Consider the following 6,507-nt stretch of genomic DNA (forward strand, 5'->3'; position numbering starts at 1 on the left):
TCTGCCTCCCAGGTTCAATCGATTCTCCTGCCTCAGCCTTGCAAGTAGCTGGGATTACAGGCATGTGCCACCATGCAGCTAATTTTTGTATTTTTAGTAGAGACGGGGTTTTACCACATTGGTTGGGCTGGTCTTGAACTCCTGACCTCAGGTGATCCGCCCTCCTAGGCCTCCCAAAGTTCTGGGATTACAGGTGGGAGCCTCCGCACCTGGCCTCATTTCTAAAATGGGCTTTGAATGCAGGTCTTAGAGATTTCAAAATGTGGGCTCTTTTTATTCTGCAAAAAACAAGTACAGTTAATTTTATGCACTTTTCTTGGTATAAGTTAATATAATTAAAAATATTGGGGGCTGGACACAGTGGCTCACGCCTATACTCCCAGCACTTTGGGAGGCCAAGGCAGGTGGATCATGAGGTCAAGAGTTCGAGACCAGCCTGGCCAATGTGGTAAAACCCCATCTCTAAAAAAAAAAAAAATACAAAAATTAGCTGGGTGCAGTGGTACACGCCTGTAGTCCCAGCTACTCGGGAGACTGAGGCAGGAGAATCACTTGAATCCGGGAAGTGGAGGCTGCAGTGAGTGGAGATTGTGCCACTGCACTCCAGCCTGGGTGACAGAGTGAGACTCCGTCTCAAAAAAAAAAAAAAAAAAAAAGTTCGGGCCAGGTGCAGTGGCGCATGCCTGTAATCCCAGCACTTTGGGAGGCCGAGGCAGGCAGATCACTTGAGGTCAGGAGTTTGAGACCAGTGTGGCCAACATGGTGAAACCCCATCTCTACTAAAAATACAAAAATTAGCCGGGCATGGTGGTGGGCACCTGTAGTGCCAGCTACTCGGGAGGCTGAGGCAGGAGAATTGCTTGAACTCAGGAGGCGGAGGTTGCAGTGAGCAGAGATTGCGCCACCGCACTCCAGCCTGGGCGGCAGAGCAAGGCTCTGTCTCAAAAAAAAAAAAGTTTGGATTAAGAATACAGTATTGGTGAGCAGCCATCTTGCTCCTGCCCCTGACAGTCTCCGGTCGGGGTCACAGGGATGCTAAGACTGCTGCCTGGACCTTCACTGACCATGCTGTCCCGGGTGGAACTTTCTGCCACTGCCACAGTGGCCCCCTCTCTGAAGAAGGCAGCCTTCCTAGGTCCAGGGGTATTGTGGGCAACAAGGACCTTTCATCCAGGCAGCCACATCTTGCCCCTCTACCACCTTTTCCTGAAAATGGAGGAAAAGTTTGTCTTGGACTGATCCTTGAGGAATTCTTCAAGTTTCTGTATCTTAAAGCCGGTGTAACAGGACCCTATGTGCTCAGAACTGGGCTTATCTTGTATGCTTTATCCAAAGAAATATTTGTGATTATTGCAGAGACCTTCTCGACCATATCAGTAGTAGGGTTACTTGTCTATGTAATTAAAAAATATGGTGCCTCTGTTGCAGAATTTGCTGATAAACTCAATGAGCAAAAACTTGCCCAACTAGAAGAGGCGAAGCAGGCTCCCATCAGACAAATCCGGGATGCAATTGATTTGGAGAAGTCACAGCAGGCACTAGTTCAGAAGCGCCATTACCTTTTTGATGTGCAGAGGAAGAACATTGCTATGGCTTTGGAGGTTACTTACCAGGAACTACTGTATAAAGTATGTAAGGAAGTAAAGAATCGCCTGGACTATCATATGTCTGTGCAGAACATGATGCATTGAAAGGAACAACAGCACATGATCAATTGGGTGGAGAAGCACGTGGTGCAGAGCATCTCTGCACAGCAGGAAAAGGAGACAATTGCCAAGTGCATTGCGGACCTAAAGCTTCTGGCAAAGAAGGCTCAAGCACAGCCAGTTATGTAAATGTATCTATCCCAGTTGAGACAGCTGGAAACAGTTGACCGTGTCTACTGAAGTTATAATTTACCTCACCTAAAAATGAAAAGTTTATTTCATAGAGTGAAAGCACAAAATCTATTGGCCAGTCAGATGTTTCTCATCCTTCTTACTCTGCATTTGAGTTCCATGATCACTTCTGAATAAGCAGTTTGCCTTAATTAAAACCTGCTGCCTGACTAAAGATTACCAGGTTATAGTTTAAATTTGTAATTAATTCTTCCATCTTTAATGAAGTGACAATTGAATGAAAAGAATACAGTATCATTCTTACCTTAGATCAGCTCTAGATATCAGTAACTCAGCGGCCATATGTTGTTCTGCAAGTTACTCTTGCAGAGAATTCACTTTGCACTTTTTCGTGTAAGGCAAGTACACAAAACAGAAGGGTAAGACATGGAAATGTTTACCTAAAAGGAAGAAGCTGAGGCAAAATTAATCTAAATAGAGAGTTTATTTGGGCCAAGTTTGAGGATTGCAACCCGAGAGCATAGATTCCAGTTGCCTGAATCTGCACTCAGGTTAGCAGCAGTTACAAGTGATTTTTTTTTTTTTTTTTGAGATGGAGTTTTGCTCTTGTTGCCCAGGCTGGAGTGCAATGGCATGATCTTGGCTCACCGGAACCTCCGCCTTCTGGGTTGAAGTGATTTTCCTGCCTCAGCCTCCCAAATAGCTGGGATTACAGGCATGTGCCACCACGCCCAGCTAATTTTGTACTTTTAGTAGCACGGGGTTTCTCCGTGTTGATCTGGCTGGCCTCGAACTCCTAACCTCAGCAATCTTCCCAGCTCAGCCTCCCAAAGTGCTGGGATTACAGGTGTGAGCCAAAGCGCCTGGCCACAAGTGGATTTTTAAAGGCAAAAAAGAAGCAATTCCTGGCCGGGTGCGTTGGCTCACACCTGTAATCCCAGCACTTTGGGAGGCCGAGGTGGGCAGATCACAAGGTCAGGAGTTTGAGACCAGGCTGACCAACATGGTGAAACCCCATCTCTACTAAAAAAAAAAATAATAATAAAAAAAAATACAAAAATTAGCCGGGCGTGGTGTTGGGCACCTGTAGTGTCAGCTTACTCAGGAGACTGAGGCAAGAGAATCGCTTGAACTCGGGAGGCGGAGGTTGCAGTGAGCCAAGATCATGCCACTGCACTCCAGCCTGGGCGACAGAGTGAGACTCCGTGTCAAAAAAAAAAAAAAAAAGGCAATTCCTGAGTTGTTACCAACAATTTACATTAACATCAAATAAACTGTTGATGGACTCTACATTATTAAGCTGTAGATTGTGGGTTACAGTGTCCAGTGTGGCATTATTGGGTTAATTTATAGCTACTTGTGGCAATAGTAAGCTGTTTCAAGACATGAATACATAGCTCGAAAAGGGGAGAGTAGGGCCCGATCGCTGTTTCATTTCAGTGCCTCTCTGGGCCTGGTAGTTTAAAAGGACTGGTATTCCTCTGATAAAAGGTCTTTTCTCAGAAACATACTGTAACTTTGTACCCAGTTTTCAGATACACATTGTTGCAACTAGAGGTTCTGCTGAATGAACAGTCTAAGGCAGCAAGTGTGGGTTCCCATTTACCTCCCTGCATCCTGTGCCTGCTCTGTTGCTCCACCCCATTCACTGTGACCTCCTAGTTTCCCAGCACAACTTCTGCTTGAAAGGACCAAGTTAATATCTGGTGAAGGTATTTTTGTAATGACATAGTCTTGCTTCATTCATTCTACTATAATTACATGAGAATTCCTGCTGTCCTGCTTCTGATAATGTTCTAGAATGAACATCAGTATGAGGACAGACCCTTGGAAAGCCAACTCCTTCAAAACCTGTTGCTTGTGATATTGCACAATGGCAAGAAACATTTGGACCTAGTTTTTGGCAGTACGCTGTGTCCAGATTGCCTGGAGTCCAATTTATGCTACTCAGCAGTTTCACTCCCTATTGGCAAAATAATTTAATTTTTATTGGATACCACTCAGTCTCTAGGACATGCGGTGATTGCCTGATGGGAGTTCATGGGCATTTGTTACTGAAAATAGACAACATTCAAGGTAAAGAGCTCAAAAGTAGAAAAGTGTATTTAAAATGATAAAAGGACTGGGTTAGTCTGAAGGACTGATGACTGAGATTCCTTCTGGCTCTAACATCTATTTCTACCTCTGCTTACCAGATACTGGTTTTGCAGTGCTTTCGCGGTTCCTGTTTTCTCAAGAGAGCGTAAAGAAGGTGCTCAGAACAAAATTAAATTTTAATCTAGGCTAATTTTCAAAGTATGAGCCTCAGTTTTCTTATTTGATTAAGAGAGGTATTTATAATATCTACCTCATGGGAATGTTAGGAAGATTAAATGTGATGGTGTGCTGAAAATGCTTTGGAAATGAAGATATTATTGTAACTCAGTTCTCCATAAAAATTGAATAGGAAATTGTTACAAACTGTGAACTGAAGATTGATGAGGTTCATACATTTGGAAAGGAGAGCTTTATTTCTCAAAAATGGCTGCAGCCTGGAGGGGGCCCATTCTGACAGGCTGGAAAGCGTAGCCTCTGGCCAGAAGCTGGAAATAGGTGCTTTGAAAGTTGGAAGAAGCGACAGAGATTTACGCTGAATGGAGTGGCAGAATATACATATTCAATAAGCTATAGGTGGATCATGAATATTTATGAGACAGAAAACATGCACATGTGCAATTGAGCTTCATGCTCCTCCCTGGGTCCCATGTTCAAAAAATGGTGGCATTAAAAGCATGATCTCAGGGTGGAGTTTTCAGGACTCTGATGTCAAAAGGTGAAGCAGAGGACTGGAAAACCCTCACTGTGCACCTTCTGTAGACTGGCCAAAACCGCTCTGTGGTTGGTGGTGTCTTATCAGGAAAGAATGCTGTTCAGTTGTGTACAAACTGTAAAAAGGGAAAGGTGGCAGTCTAGCCTTTGGTTGAACTCAGTGGTGGCATCTTTGAAAGGCCTGGTTTCTGTTTACCTTTAGGGAAGAAAGTCAAAAGACAGTTAGAAAGGGAGGGGGTGTAACCAGCCAAGTCCAGCCTCTCACCCTGTATTAGTCAGTTTTTATGCTGTGGATAAATACATACCTGAGACTGTGAAGATAAATAGGTATGTATGTACGTATGTATGTATTTATTTATTTATTTTGAGATGGAGTTTCACTCTTTCACCCAGGCTGGAGTGAAGTAGTGCGATCTCAGCTCATTGCAACCTCAGCTCATTGCAACCTCTGCCTCCCAGGTTCAAGCAATCCTCCCACCTCAGCCTCCCAAGTGGCTGGGATTACAGGTACCCGCCACCACGCCTGGCTAATTTTTGTATTTTTAGTAGAGACGGGGTTTCGCCCTCTTGGCCAGGCTGGTCTCGAACTCCTGACCTCAGGTGATCTACCTGCTTTGGCCTCCCAAAGTGCTGGGATTACAGGCGTGAGACACCGTGCGCAGCTGATAAATAGGTTTAATGGACTCACAGTTCCACATGGCTGGGGAGGCCTCACAATCATGGCAGAAGGTGAAAAGCACTTCTTACATGGCAGCAGCAAGAGAGAATGAGAGCTAAGAGAAAGGGGTTTCTCCTTATAAACCATCAGATCTCGTGAGACTTATTCACTACCATGAGAACAGTGTGGGGGTAACTGGCCCCATGATTCAATTATCTCCCACCAGGTCCCACCCACAACACCTGAGAATTATGGGAGCACAGTTCAAAATGAGATTTGGGTGGGGACACAGAGCCAAACCATATCACACCCCATTATGGCTAGGAACTCAGCCTTCAAGGTTTCTCTGGGGTCCCCTTGGCCAAGAGGGAGTCTGTTCAGTCAGTTGTGGGGCTTAGAATTTTAAGTTTATCTCTCAAACCCTAAATATTGTCTGGTAGCGTGGATGAACTTATTAAAATGCAGCTCCTCAGATTTCATCTCTGGATTCTGAGTAGTGGGCATAGAATCAGTGATTGATTCTGATGAGAGGCACATGGAAGCACTCAGCTTATTTTGTTGAATGAATAAATGAAGTGGATGTGAATTGAAATTGGAAGGATGAGTGAAGCTTTGAACAGAGTTTTGAAGGATGATGAGAATGAGGTAGGTGAGGAATGTTCTAGATTCAGGGGCCTGCACAAACACCTGACAATACAGAGGGTTTGAAGAACAGTGTGTGGGCTGGTGTGTCCTGATGTGCCAAGGGGCATAATGTGAGATGAGATTGCAAAGATAATTTAGAATCTGATCTTAGAGAACCTTGAATGCCATAATAAAGGTTTGGACCAAATTCCGTAAGAATAACACATCACTGGTGGTTGTAGGGAAAGAAGATTGACATAATACATACATTTTGGAATTCTGTCATGGTGTCCCTCATAGCAGTATAATTTTCCTGAACGATGTCTTGTAGAGACAAAAGCCTGGAGACAGGGTGGCTAGTGGGAGGCTATTGAGCAGTTGAGCAAGAGCGACAGTTGGAATGAAAAGTAGGGGACAGAGACACAAGGGAAGCGGTGGGGTTGAATGACCAGGGCTTGGCAGCTGAGTGGTATAGGAGGGAAGCAAGAAGAGAAGGGGTCACGGAGGGTCACAGTCTGAGTAATTGCCCTCGGCAGAGACAAAAACATAGCAGAGTTGGTCTGAATATGTTCAGTTCTC

The 6,507-nt window shown here is 44.6% G+C and overlaps 1 pseudogene; it reads left to right on the forward strand.

Annotated features, from left to right (window-relative positions):
- The first annotated feature begins 1,065 nt into the window (after positions 1-1,065).
- LOC100601412 lies at positions 1,066-1,854 on the forward strand (annotated as a pseudogene).
- Positions 1,855-6,507: the final 4,653 nt, after the last annotated feature.

Source organism: Nomascus leucogenys, chromosome 13 (genome assembly GCF_006542625.1).
Source record: "Nomascus leucogenys isolate Asia chromosome 13, Asia_NLE_v1, whole genome shotgun sequence".
NCBI lineage: Eukaryota > Metazoa > Chordata > Mammalia > Primates > Hylobatidae > Nomascus > Nomascus leucogenys.